Raw genomic sequence first — 14,562 nt, forward strand, 5'->3', positions numbered from 1 at the left:
AATAATAGAGCTAGCAGATTTAAGGCAAGTTTAGAGAATGTAGAGGGGCCCAGTATAACTGGATGAAAGCATCCAAACAAAGGGGATTGAGGAAAGAAGGGTAAAGAAAGAAGAAAAGCACCCAATATGAGTTTCTGGTAGCCACATGCCTTGCAAAATTTCACAAGTATTGAAAGAAACAAAATGTTAGTCGCTCAGTCATGTCCAACTCTTTGCCACCCCTTGGACTGTAGCCCACCAGGCTCCTCTGTCCATGGAATTCACCAGGCAAGAATATTGAAGTGGGTTGCTATTCCCTTCTCCAAGGGATCTTCCCGACCCAGGGATCAAACCCAGGTCTCCCACAATACAGGCAGATTCTTTACCATCTGAGCCACCAGGGAAGCTCTTAATATTACCTTTTATGAACTATAATATTATCTCATTTTATACATATTTTCAAAATGAAAACAATATAACTAAAACAAATTTCCAAGACAAAGGCATAAAAACTTACAGAGTCAGTAGTCACCCATGTCTCCTTTATCCTATACCCTATTATTATAACAATATTTTTTCTTTAAATGTGGTGTGGCCTCTGAGATTTGCTGCTGCTGCTAAGTCGCTTCAGTCATGTCCAACTGTATGCAACCCCATAGACGGCAACCCATCAGGCTCCCCTGTCCATGGGATTCTCCAGGCAAGAACACCGGAGTGGGTTGCCATTTCCTTCTCCAATGCATGAAAGTGAAAAGTGAAAGTGAAGTTGCTCAGTCACTGAGATTAGCTAGTTAGTCAAATAATTTTCTAATGCACGAGTCAACAGGTTAGATTATATTCCAAGGAAAATAAGGTTTCACAGCAATTTTTACAGAGGACTGTTATGTGACAGGAGATGTGCTTTAGGACAGTTCTTATATTAAAATGTCTCAAATCCAAGTGGTCACACCCAGAACTAGCTGGATCCCTAAAGGAGCAGACTGTGATCTGAATCACAGTAATATGCTTCTTTGACTCATACAATGTCAAGGGTAATTGAGTCCAACTCCCCAAAGAAAGCTAGTATGTTTTCAATAATATTTCAATGGATACATGTCCTCAGGACATCAAGTACATCACCCTATTTACTTTAAATCTAAATGTGTCACTTTAGTCCATACTTTCCTCATGACGATTTTCATCTCCATGTTTCTCAGGGTGTAGATGAGAGGGTTCAGCATGGGAGCAATCACAGTGTGAAACACAGAGATTTTCTTGTCCTTGTTCTCATGCTCTGCAGGTAGAGTATAAATGTAGATAAATGTAGTACAACTGTTATGTGAGAACTACAAGTAGAGAGAGCTTTCCTTCACCCTAGAGAGGAATGTGTTCTAAGATTATATAACATGACAATGTAAGAAGCTACTAGGACAAGAAAAATGGCAACAGCTACCATCCCTGAATTTGCAAACACTAAGATACTCACAACATGAACCTGCGCACCAGTTTCAAAAGAGGCTTCACATCACACACATAATGATCTATCTGATTAAGACCACAAAAAGGTAACTTGGGTGCCATGAGAAGTAAAGCAATAGAATGCCAAAAACTGAGAACTCTGGCAAGGACGATCAGCATGTCACACCTCTGTCTGTTCATGATGACCATGCAGTGCAGGGGTTTGACAATGGTGATGTAGTGGTCAAAAGCCATGGACACCAAAATGAATATTTCCACACCTGCCAGCAAGTGGGCAGTGAAGAGCTGGGTCATACAGTTGTTATAAGAAATGTTTCTTCGTGCTGCAGCTAAGTCCCTGATTAGCCTGGGAACCACCGTGGAGGTGTAGCAGACATCAATGAGGGAGAGGTGACAGGGAAAATAGTACATCATTTGTTGCATTAGATGGCTGCAGGTGATGGTGAGTGAGATGATGAAATTCTCCATTAATACAGCCAGGTAACAGATCAGGAACAAGAAGAACAGTAACTTTATTTTCTTATTTCCCCACAGCCCTGTGAAAACAAATTCTGTGACATTGTTCTGATTTTCCATGGAGCTGAGCTGAGTTCAGAATACACAACATAAATTCAGTTCATCTGAAATGATACAGAACATGATACACATTTAATAGCATTTTTTAAAAAAATTGTGTTACTAAAAATTTGCTACAATCTATTTTTTTTGTTTGTTTTTAGATCATGGGCATCATATTTCAAATGATATTTTAAAAGAATATGTATATAAATCTGGATCATTTGTAAATATTTTTCAGGGATTTAACTCATAACCAACTAACAGGTAGTTACTGATGCTCATTTTGCATATTGGAAAACAAAAATATTGGAGGACTTAGTTAATTACACCAAATTATTAAGATACTAAATTAAAGTCAAGTCAAGATGAATCTGACTCTGATACCAGACTTCATGCTCTTGGTAACTGTGTAACAGCACTCACTGACCACAGGAAATTACAGCTCTCGTCCATCTCCATAGAAGATAAAGGTCATTCTCCATTTCAGCCTTTAGTCACCTACATAGCTTTAAGAAAATCTCTCCCATTCTCCATGTGCATATGGATCTTGTATAAAGTTCCAGTCACAGATGAGCATTCCACACAATCAGTGGAGCTCCATATATATATTCCTGAAATTAAAACAAAGCATGCTATAATTATAGTAGAGCCTACCTAAATTAGTTAAAAGTATTAATAGTTTCAAGGGTCCTCCTTGGTAGTTGTGGTCAAGATTCAGAACATGGAGTAGCTGGGAACAAGAGATTTAGGTACAATGTGGGGCATGTGAATATAGGAAGATGGGGTATTACTATATTAAAACTCCATTTTTCTGATTATTCAAAATATAGAGGTTACTGTTGATACTTTATAAACATTTTCAAGAACTAGAAGTTTTCTTTTGAAATCTGAAGAACTTTATGTGATTAAAGAATAACCTACTTATTAAATACACATTTTGAACAGTGCCACCTTTTTGATATGGTATACCTAGGAGCAGAGAAATCAATATGTTGAAATCATCACCTTCTACCCATAATCAAATGTCCTCCACAGCAAAGTCATGGTTTGCCTCAAACATTGTTAATTTCAGTGGCCTGTGTCCAAATGGTACTACTGAGAAACACTATGATGTATTGTATAGATCCATCATCAAATGATCATGAAGATGAGCATCTAGGCTCCCATGTTCTTGTTAGTTTTGTTTGTTTGTTGATGCTGTTGTGAGCACTGAGTAGCTAATACTCTCGGAGCTTCTTTCATCAACTGATAAGTGAAACTGATAACAGTGGATCTGTTTGCATCATGTCAAAAAAAAGTGTGTAAAGAATATCTAATATAAATAGGCTATTGTTCTGACTTGTCAGCTCCACAGGACAATATTCTAACATACAATTGGAGAAAAAACACTGTTCTCTAAGAAAATAAATACTGCCATGTTCATTAGTTAATTGTTTTATCTTTAGATTTTCTATTCCATAACAGGGAAATTGGTTGACAAATCCATATTAGACTTACATAAACCTAAGCAAGAAACATCAGTGCTTCTGTTACACAGACTAACACAAGTTTAGTCTGTATAAAAAAGAGAGGTTATTAAAGAACTTATTTATATATAAATGGAGAAATCTAGTTTATGTGGAATACTGATCACATGACATAAACAAATTTAAGATAACTTTTCATTAAGATTTTAGTACGAAATTATAGAAAAACTGGAGAATCAAAACTGTAGGAAGTGCATCTCTTGTTTTAGAATGTTTCTTATATATTGATTTAAGTCTCAGCACTCAACATCTGGAGCACTGCTGCACAAATTTTCCAAAGTGAACATCCCTTTGGAAAATGCATTCTCATGAGAAAATATCCTTTAGAGTAGCTCTTATTTTCCTTCTGGTTTTCTTTTACTAAAATTCATAAAAACTCCGTATAGTTGATTGTTCCTTTCCTTTTCCTACCCTGTCCCCTTTCTCTCGCTCTCTCTCTCTCTCTCTCTCTCTCTCTCTCTCCACACACCCACATGCATATCCACACATCCCCACACATACACACACCACCCATATAAATACTTAGATGCATGCGTTTTTTGAGTGAAGGAAGAACATTGAGTTAACTTTTTCACATATTTTCCTGTTAAAGAGTTTCCTAAGACTTGAAATTCTTTAAGAAAAATCTCTGTGAGGAACTATTTGCGAAGACATCAGCTACAATTTAAAGGGGAAAAAAAGCACTTAAATAAAGTGTATTAGGAAAAAGGATTTATGACTTAAGTCAAAAAAGTATATAAACAGTGCAAAAAACCCATCAAGGGAAATTTGATAGGATTTTGTTTATCTTTCAGTGTTTAACATATCAATAGCAAAGAAAATCATGAAATTAAAATTTGTAGTATTCCTTATTTGCTGTAATTAGAATAAAAATCTGAAATAATCATATGCTAACTATATGTTCTGGCATGTGTACTCCATCATGTTCTACTCTTTGCAACCCCATGGACTGGAGAGCTCTTCTGTCCATGGAATTTTCCAGGAAAGAATACCAGAGCAAGGCTGCCATTTCCTACTCCCGGGGATGTCCTGTGAACCAAGAACTGAGCCACTGTTTCCTGGGTCTCCTGCACTGTCAGGCAGACTCACTAACACTGTGCCATGTAGGAAAATCTGTATATGTTCTAGACACAATGCTAAAAATGTTTCATTTACTAGTCATTTCCCTTTTACCACCAATTGTTAGGGAAGGTATTAGTGCCCCTGTTTTGCAGATAAGGCAGCTAGAATACAAGTTTCTACAAGCACCAAGGAGAATTCTATATCTAAACAAATTCTGCATGGTGTGGAATCTCGTACTATTTTCATCATGCTGGAATGTCTTTTCCCAAACACAAATATGTAAAGGCTTAAAACTCTCAGTTTGTCCTCAAATTAATATATGGATTTTTCTGAATTCCCTCTTTTGAAAATAACCACCAAAAAAATTAATCTAGAAGATTTCAAGTTTTAAGATTTCAATCACTCAGATCAAAAAATTATGTAAAATTGTTGAAAATCCCAACATTTAATAGAAATTTAAGGTATACACAAGGCTTCCTTGGTGGCTCAGTGGTAAAGAATCCATCTGCCAAGCAGGAGACTCAAGTTCTATCTCTGGGCAGGGAAGAAGCCCTTGGAGAAGGAAATGTCAACCCACTTCAGTATTATTGCCTGGGAAATCCAATGGAGGGAGAAGCCTGGCAGGCTACAGTCCATGCGGTTGCAAAGAGTTGAACAGAACTTAGTGGTTTAGTTGACTAAACAACAATAACAACAAAATATACATGTGTGACTAAGGACAAAGCTCACTTCTGTAAGATTTTGCATTTTTTTGAAATGTCAGGCTATCCTTCAGGCTGTTTCCTTTTATTTTTCTGAGACTGTGATTTCACACAGCAAACAGATATGGAATACATTTGACTCTCCTGTGAATTGTCCACCCAAAAGATGCGTTTAGGTAAGTATTGTTTGAGCTACAGTGATTAAAAGCACAACAGAGGCAGGAGGGGAAAAAATCCACACGCATTTTATAGAAGTCAATGTATCTGAGGTTATAATTATAGAAATAAAGTTAGTAATACTAAAAGGATCTATAAGACAGACTTGAGTCTTATTTATTTAATTGAATCTCGAGGGTTACCACAGGTATGGTTCAATATTTCTATAACATGACAGCACTGATGAAATAGTATGGATATTTATCTATTTTTCACTTTTCCTAAAATAATTTCTTCAAAGACTGAAGTTGCTGTTGTTTACCATGGTATATGTTAAAATATAAACTGAATATTTTTGTAATCTTTATTATCATTTTACATAAGTGTAGTAAGAGAAAATAAGAAGATAATTTATGTTTCCTTAAAAACATCACACCATTATCATTAGGATAGAAATTTGGAAATTATCTCTCAAGACTTAATTACACCCACTGGAAACTTAGAAGCCATATACTAACTTGTGTCTCTTGACATTAATTATTTTTATGTGCTGTTTAGAGTCAAAGGGAAATCCATAATAGATCTTTCTTTCTTAATTTAGCTTCTTTTGCTTCGTTTAGTCCCTTTTTACCTGTTGTGAATGTGTGAATGAGGAAGAGAAGTGTCAGTAGAACCTAAGGGAACAGGTTGGGTAAAAAGTAGTCCTTAGTCCCTATATCTCATCAGATGATGTTCATAGGTTCATGCAAGGTTTTACTTTACTATATATATATATATATATATATATATATAAATTTTAATTTCTAATTTCTACTCCAGGTACCCACTGGACGCTAAGATAGTTAAAGATAACTGAAAGATATTTCATATTCTGACCCCAGGTGGTGCAGTGGTAAAGAATCCACTTTCCAATGCAGGAAATGCATGAGACATGGTTTGATCCTTGATCTGGGAAGATCACTTGGAGTAGGAAATGGTAATTCACTCCAGCATTTCTGTTGGGAAAATCCAGTGGACAGTGGAGCCTGATGGTCTGTAATACATGGAGCCACAGAGTCAGACATGACTGAGTGACCGAGCACACACATTACACATTAGTAGTGGTTTTCCTACAGTGGTTCACATCTAGACATAATCTCTTACTCTACTCAAAATTCTCCAAGCCAGGCTTCAACAATAAGTGAACCATGAACTTCCAGATGTTCAAGTTGGTTTTAGAAAACGCAGAGAAAACAGAGATCAAATTGCCAGCATCTGCTGGATCATCGAAAAAGCAAGAGAGTTCCAGAAAAAAACATCTATTTCTGCTTTATTGACTATGCCAAAGCCTTTGACTGTGTGTATCACAATAAACTGGGGAAAATTCTGAAAGAGATGAGAATACCAGACCACCTGACCTTCGTCTTGAGAAACCTGTATGCAGGTCAGGAAGCAACAGTTATAACTGAACTTGGAAAAACACACTGGTTCCAAATAGGAAAAGGAATATGTCAAGGCTGTATATTGTCACTCTGCTTGTTTAACTTATATGCAGAGTACATCATGAGAAACAATGGGCTGGATGAAGCACCAGCTGGAATCAAGGTTGCTGGGAGAAATATCAATAACCTCAGATTTGCAGATGACACCAGCCTTATGGCAGAAAGTAAAGAAGAACTAAACAGCCTCTTGATGAAAGTGAAAGAAGAAAGTGAAAAAGTTGGCTTAAACTTAACATTCAGAAAACTAAGATCATGGCATCTGGTTCCATCATTTCATAGCAAATAGATGGGGAAACAGTGGGAGCAGTGGCTGACTTTACTTTTCTGGGCTCCAAAATCACTGCAGACAGTGACTGCAGCCATGAAATTAAAAGATGCTTACTCCTTGGAAGAAAACTTACGGCCAACCTAGAGAGCATATTTAAAAGCAGAGACATTACTTTGCCAACAAAGGTCCATCTAGTAAAACCTACGATTTTTCCAGTGGTCGTGTATGGATGAGAGTTGGACTATAAGAAAGTTGAGCACCAAAGAATTGATGCTTTTGAACTGTGGTGTTGGAGAAGACTCTTGAGAGTCCTTTGGACTGCAAGAAGATCTAACCAGTCCATCCTAAAGGAAATCAATCCTGAATATTCAATGGGAGGTTTGATGTTGAAGCTGAAATCCCAATACCTTGGCCCCCTGATGCAAAGAACTGAGTCATTTGAAAATACCCTGATGCTGGGAAAGATTGAAGGCGGGAAAAGAAGGGGACAACAGGGGATGAGATGGTTGGATGGCATCACCGACTCAGTGGCCATGAGTTTAAGTAAACTCCGGGAGTTGGTGATGGACAGGGAGGCCTGATGTGCTGCAGTCCATGGGGTGGCAAAGAGTTGGACAAGACTAAGTGACTCAACTGAACTGAACTGATACTCACTTTAAGGAATGTTTGACTCTGTCTTCACCTTGCTATAGGACTGGAAAGCAATAAAAGTCTTTAAAAGGAAATTTAGATACATAATTATCATTTACCGAGAAATAATGTCTAAAACCAATTTGCAAAGGCTTTGTCCTAGCAAGATAGAAATATAAAAGGAAAATAAACATCAAGTAAGCAAAACACGGGAAATAGGCATAAGAAAAAAAAAAATCAGTGAAATAAAAATAGTTTAAAAATGGAAAAAATTAAAAAAAAATAAAAAAAAAGGAAAAAATTAATGAAACAAAAAGCTGTTTCTTTAAAGAATCATTAAAACCTACTGCACCTGAGAACAGTGGGTAGGGGGAGAGGGAAAAGCTAAATAATAAAAGAACAAGAGAAAAAAATAGAGACAACTTGCTTAAATAGAGAATGAAATAATATGTATCATTACAGATTCTATAGGTATTAGCAGGATAGTAGAAAATATTATGATCAAATTAAAGTTAAATTTGTTGGGCTTTTAGTTGAAACAGGATAGGGAATTAACTAGGACAAACAAATCGACTGAGAGCGTGGGGAAGCATCCTTGCAGAAGGGATCACACCTCTGCAGATTCCGTGGTGGGAAGGAGCGAGGCAACCAAATAGACCACATTATTTGTCTGTTTAACTGAGAAGTTAGTATTCATGGTCCTTAACTACATGGCTTTCTGAAGCACAATGCTTTTATAGTTGCGTTGAGTTGTTTTCCTCATCTACAAAATGAGATAACATTACCCACTTTGCAGGGACTTCCCTGATGTTTCAGTGGCTAACACTCTGTGCTCTCAATGCAAAGGATCTGGGTTAAATCCCTGGCCAGAGAACTAGAGAGAACACACTGTGCAATTAAGAGTTTTCAGGTCACAAACTACAGACACCACATGCAGCAGCTAAGACCAAACACAACCAAATGAATGGCTAAGTAATATTAAATAAATAAACAAGCCTTTGAAAAAATACTACACTGACTAGAAAACTAACTAAAACCTTTCTAAAAGAGAAAAAAAAATCCACAGAAGGGTCAGTTACATCTGAGAAGAAAGAATCTAGTTAAATATATCATGTTACATAATAAAGTAATAAAAGAAAAAATAAAGATATTTGTGTATGTATTTATATCACATGCATGTGATACACACATGTACCAAAATATTAATTAAATAAACTGGACTCACAACAATTGCAATTCTCATTTCTGTAACTTGTTACATGGTTGTGACTGGTCATTATGACTAATTCCTCTTGTTACTCATTTTGCATTCTCTGTACCTTAAGAAAGAAAGTTAAAAAAAAAAAAAAAAAGAAAGAACATAAGCTGGCCCTGGATTTTTACCAGTTGGGTGGCACAGGCCTTCAATGGTGATAAGTCTGGGTCAGAGTTAATTCTGATTGGATGGGGTTATTGTAGTTTTGTATTGATTTTAATCGTCAGAGGTGATAATAGTAAATGGGGATCTGTGGGAGCTATTGAGTTTCAGATATATTTTTTATTATCTCCATTGAGAAGCAGTCAATTGCCTCTTAGTAATCAGGATCAATAACCCAGTCATCACCCTAACTTACTTACTTGCCTGTTGATTCAGAGGCAGGAACAGTCAGAAGTTGTCAGGCAAAAGTCTTAGCTCACAATTCAAAAGACTGTCTTTGTATCTCCTGCTGGAAACATTTCTCTCTTTGTAACTGAAGCCTCTAAGCAAGCAGAGCATAAGTTAATGGGAATACAAAGCACAAATTTTTCTAATAGTTTAATAAGGTTAGTAGTATAGGCCATAACTCCCACTTTTAAACTGTGATGTGGGAAAGAAATATTATCTTTTTTTTTTTTTTTTTCCCATTCAAACAAGTGGTACCTATCAGTTCAGTTCAGTCACTCAGACTCTTTGTGACCACATGGACTACGGCACGCCAGGCCTCCCTGTCTGTCATCAACTCCCAGAGATTATTCAAACTCATGTCCATTGAGTTGGTGCTGGCATCTAACCATCAAATTCTCTGTCATCCCTTTGTCCTTCCGCTTTCAATCTTTCCTAGATCAGGGTCTTTTCAAATGAGTCAGTTACTTGCATCAGGTGGCCAAAGTATTGGGATTTCAGCTTCAGCATCAGCCCTTCCAATGAATATTCAGGACTGATTTTCTTTAGGATGGACTGGTTGTATCTCCATGCAGTCCAAGAGACTCTCAAGGGTCTTCTCCAACACCACAGTTCAAAAGCATCAATTCTTTGGCACTCAGTTTTCTTAATAGTCCAACTCTTACATCCATACATGACTACTAGAAAAACCAAAGATTTGAATAGATGGACCTCTGTTGGCAAAATAATGTCTCTGCTTTTCAATATCCTGTCTAGGTTAGCCATAACTCTTCTTCCAAGGAGCAAGCATCTTTTAATTTCATGGCCACAGTCACCATCTGCAGTGATTTTGGAGCCCCCCAAAATAGTCACCATTTCCATTGTTTCCCCGTCTATTTGCCATGAAGTGATGGGATTGGATGCCATGATCTTAGTTTTCTGAATGTTGAGTTTTAAGCCAACTTTTTTCACTCTCCTCTTTCACTTTCATCAAGAGGCTCTTTATTTCTTCTTCACGTTCTGTCAAAAGGGTGGTATCATCTGCATATCTGAGGTTATTGATAATTCTCCCGACAATCTTGATTCCAGCTTGTGCTTCATCCAGCCCAGCATAAATAAGCAGGGTGACAATTTACAGCCTTGACTTACTTCTTCCCCAATTTGGAAGCAGTCTGTTGTTCCATGTCCAGTTCTAACTGTTGCTTCTTGACCTTCATACAGATTTCTCAGAAGGCATGTCAGGTGGTCTGGTACTCCCATTTCTTTCAGAATTTTCCACAGTTTGTCATGATCCACACAGTCAAAAGTTTTGGCGTAGTCAATAAAGCACAAGTAGATGTTTTTTCTGGAATTCTCTTGGTTTTTTGACAATCCAACGGATGTTGGCCGTTTGATCTCTGGTTCCTCTGCCTTTTATAATCCAGCTTGAACATCTGACAGTTCATATTTCACGTACTGTTGAATCTGGCCTGGAGAATTTTGAGCATTACATTGCTAGCATGTGAGATGAGTGCAATTGTACGGTAGTTTGAATATTCTTTGACATTGCCTTTGAAACTGGAATGAAAACTGACCTCTTCCAGTCCTGTGGCCATTGCAGTCTTCCAAATTTTGCTGGTGTATTCAGTTCAGCTCTTTCATAACATCTTTTAGGATTTGAAGTAGCTCAGCTGGAGTTTCATCACCTCCACAAGCTTTGTTCTTAGTGTTGTTTCCTAAGGCCCACTTGACTTTGCATCCCAGGATGTCTGTATCTAAGTGAGTAATCACACCATTGTAGTTATATGTTGTACATATACCTCTCCCTCAAATTTCCGTGTCACCAGTCTTCTAACCATATGCCCCCCCCAAAGTCTCTGACCATCAAGCCAGTTCATTGGTCAAAACCATGAATCAGTATATATTATGCATTTGGACACTCCTTCCAAGTTAAATAATTGACTAGTTACACCCCTTGAAATATACCCATTGGGAGGATTTCCTTTTGCTACTATTGTTCAGGTATTTTCAGGATGAGGTTGCATTTCCACAGCTGCCAATTTTAAATATCATTGCAGAACTATTCCTTTACAAGTCCAAAGTCTTATATTACTCTGTTAATTCATCATAATTTATAGGTGAAGGCAGGGAGAGAGAAGGAAGTGTAATGGGAGTGGGGACCATGATCATTTTTGCTACTTTTCCCTGAAAATTTGCCTTCAGGGCTTACTTGGGCCAGATCATGCCTATATCACTTTATTTGATGATGGAGAACTGCTGTGCACACCCAGCTTTATGGCTTAGATGGTTTTGATAATACCAAGTACATGAAATAAGCTTTGGTTGCATAGTGACTTGGTGACCCATGGTGAAGCATTTAGTTTCCATTAAATTAAGGCCCAGTGGCAGGCCAAACACTATTTCAGAAAAGGAGAGTAGTTACCTTGGAAGGATGGCAAGACTATTTTTCCAAAATCCTACTTGCCTGCACTGAAATTCACATATGGAAGAATTGCAAGTTTTCCAACATTCTTACCTGCAACTGACACATCAAACAACATAGATCTACTGGATTATTACTGTTTGTACTCAGTCTCAGAGAAGCTTGGATGCCAGGCTGAACCTATAGCAGAGCCTTTTCTATTTCCAGAACTCATTTAAAAGTAGGACCTTTTTGAGTAATTTTGCAATTGAGTCAGAGGAATGCACCCAAATGACTGATATGATGACTCTCAAATCCAATAAGGCAAAGAGGCATTGAACATCATCTTTGGTTATAGGAGAGGCCAGAAGGAACAAGTTATACTTCATCTTAAAAGGGATAGATAGCATTATATGCCCCATACTACTGGTTTCCTGGAAATTCCAATGAGTTTATTAGTAGTTTAGTTGCTAAGTCATGTCTGACTCTTGCAACCTCAAGGACTGTAGCCTGCCAGGCTCCTCTGTCAATGGGATTCTCCAGGCAAGAATTCTGGAGTAGGTTGCTATTTCCTTCTCCAGGAGACCTTCCCAACCCAGGAAGCGAACCTGGGTCTCCTGTGTTGCAGGCAAATTCTTTACTGACTGAGCTACAAGGGAAGCCCAATGAATGTGGGTCTCCTAATTTTAGTTTACAAGGAAATGTCTTACCAAAAAAATCTAAAGTAGTTGCTGCTTCTGACACAGTAATGAAAATCACATTTCTAGCTAAATACCAGTTACCGGCAACTCTGACAATATGTTCTTTCATTGAAATACATTTGGCACAGAAGCTGGCTAATCTTAGAATTATCTACTGTCACTCTCCAAGATCCGTGACTATCCTGCAACAGGCAAAAAGAGGAAAGCTGAACACATATGTGGTGGTAACTCCCATCCCACATCTTTCAAGGTTTGATGGTGGCACCAATCTCTACAGTCCCTCCAGAAATATGGTACACCTTTTAGTTTACTATTTTCCTAAGGACAGACAGTAGTAATGCCTTCCCTTGAGGATTTTCTGATATAATACCCCTTATTCCCCAGATCAGTGAACCAATGTAAGAATTCTGTCAGCTGCTAAGTACGTCTGTTCCAATTATCTATTCTGAAATTGGAGAAATAACCATAGCATGGATTCCATGATCACAGGACCCACTGTAAATAGACCTGAGCTAAACTTCCATTGATCACCAGACCTCCATTATTTCTAACTCTAACTAAGGGACTATGGTAATATTTTGGACCTCCTAGAATAACTTTCATGTTAAAGTCATTGTCCTGAAACTTCTGATTAGTTACTTTTCCACAGTGCATAGTTAACCTGATAAAAGGTCAGAGGTCCCTTTAGGGAAATATGAGGTAAAGATTAATTATACATTTTTAGCAAGGTACCAGAGTCCTGCTTCAAGGGGACTGGGTCTTCCCTCTTTTTCTTAGGATTCAAAATCTGTAAGCTGGCCCAAGTCTTGGAATTCATTTTGATGACATTAATTTCCATATTCATGACTTGATTTAAGTCTTCTTTTACTTTATTTAAAACTTTTCTGCTGACACAGGTCAACTGAGAATTGAGCAAAATCCCTCTCTTTTGGAACACCATGATCAGCTTGACAACACTTCATATGCTGATTATTTAGATTGTCGTTTTGATGCTACTATCCATTTTGGTAACTAAGCCCACCTTGCCTTTCAGATTAAATGTCATCACTTGACTACTGACTGCTCCCTAGGATCAAATCACTCTTAACACATTTGCATTTCACAAACCAGCAACCAGTTTTCATTAGAAACCTGGGCTTTAGAAAATAGGCATCTCAGTTTTTCAAGGTTACTAAAGCATCCTCTTCAAATTTATTTCTCATGGTTGTGATGAATGGTGAGCATTTTGGACCCTTTCAGGACGGATTAGTAGATTTTTAATAACAAACCCATTCTAATATTTCAGTTTCAGTAACGTTCAGTTCAGTCGCTTAGTCATGTCTGACTCTTTGTGACCCCATGGCCTGCAGCACGCCAGACCTCCCTGTCCATCACCAACTCCAGGAGTTTACCCAAACTCATGTCCATTGAGTCGGTGATGCCATCCAACCATCTTATCCTCTGCCGTCCCCTTCTCTTCCAGCCTTCAATCTTTCCCAGCATTGGGTTCTATTCAAGTAAGTCTGTTCTTAGCATCAGGTGGCCAAAATATTGGAGTTTCAGCTTCAACATCAGTCCTCCCATGAATATTCAGAACTAACTTCCCTTAGGATGGACTGGTTGGATCTTCTTGCAGTCCAAGGGACGCTCAGGAGTCTTCTCCAAAACCACAGTTCAAAAGCATCAATTCTTTGGCACTCAACTTTCTTTGTAGTCCAACTCTCACATCCATACCTGGCTACTGGAAAAACCATAGCCTTGACTAGACAGAACTTTGTTGGTAAAGTAATGTCTCTGCTTTTTAATATGCTGTCTAGGTTGCTCATAGCTTTTCTTCCAAGAAGTATGTGTCTTTATTTCATGGCTGCAGTCACCATCTACAGTGAATTTGGAGTCCAAAAATATAAAGTCAACCACTGTTTCCACTATTTCCCATCTATTTGCCATGAAGTGATGGGACCAGATGCCATGATCTTAGTTTTCTGAATGTTGTGTTTTAACCCAACTTTTGCACTCTCCTCTTTCACTTTCATCAAGAGCC

General features: G+C 37.8%; 1 pseudogene; it reads right to left on the reverse strand.

The window, feature by feature from the left end:
• Nucleotides 1–1,103: 1,103 nt before the first annotated feature.
• LOC136166423 (olfactory receptor 4P4-like) lies at nucleotides 1,104–2,013 on the reverse strand (annotated as a pseudogene).
• Between the last annotated feature and the right edge of the window lie 12,549 nt (nucleotides 2,014–14,562).

This window comes from Muntiacus reevesi, chromosome 4, assembly GCF_963930625.1.
Source record: "Muntiacus reevesi chromosome 4, mMunRee1.1, whole genome shotgun sequence".
In the NCBI taxonomy this organism is placed as follows: domain Eukaryota; kingdom Metazoa; phylum Chordata; class Mammalia; order Artiodactyla; family Cervidae; genus Muntiacus; species Muntiacus reevesi.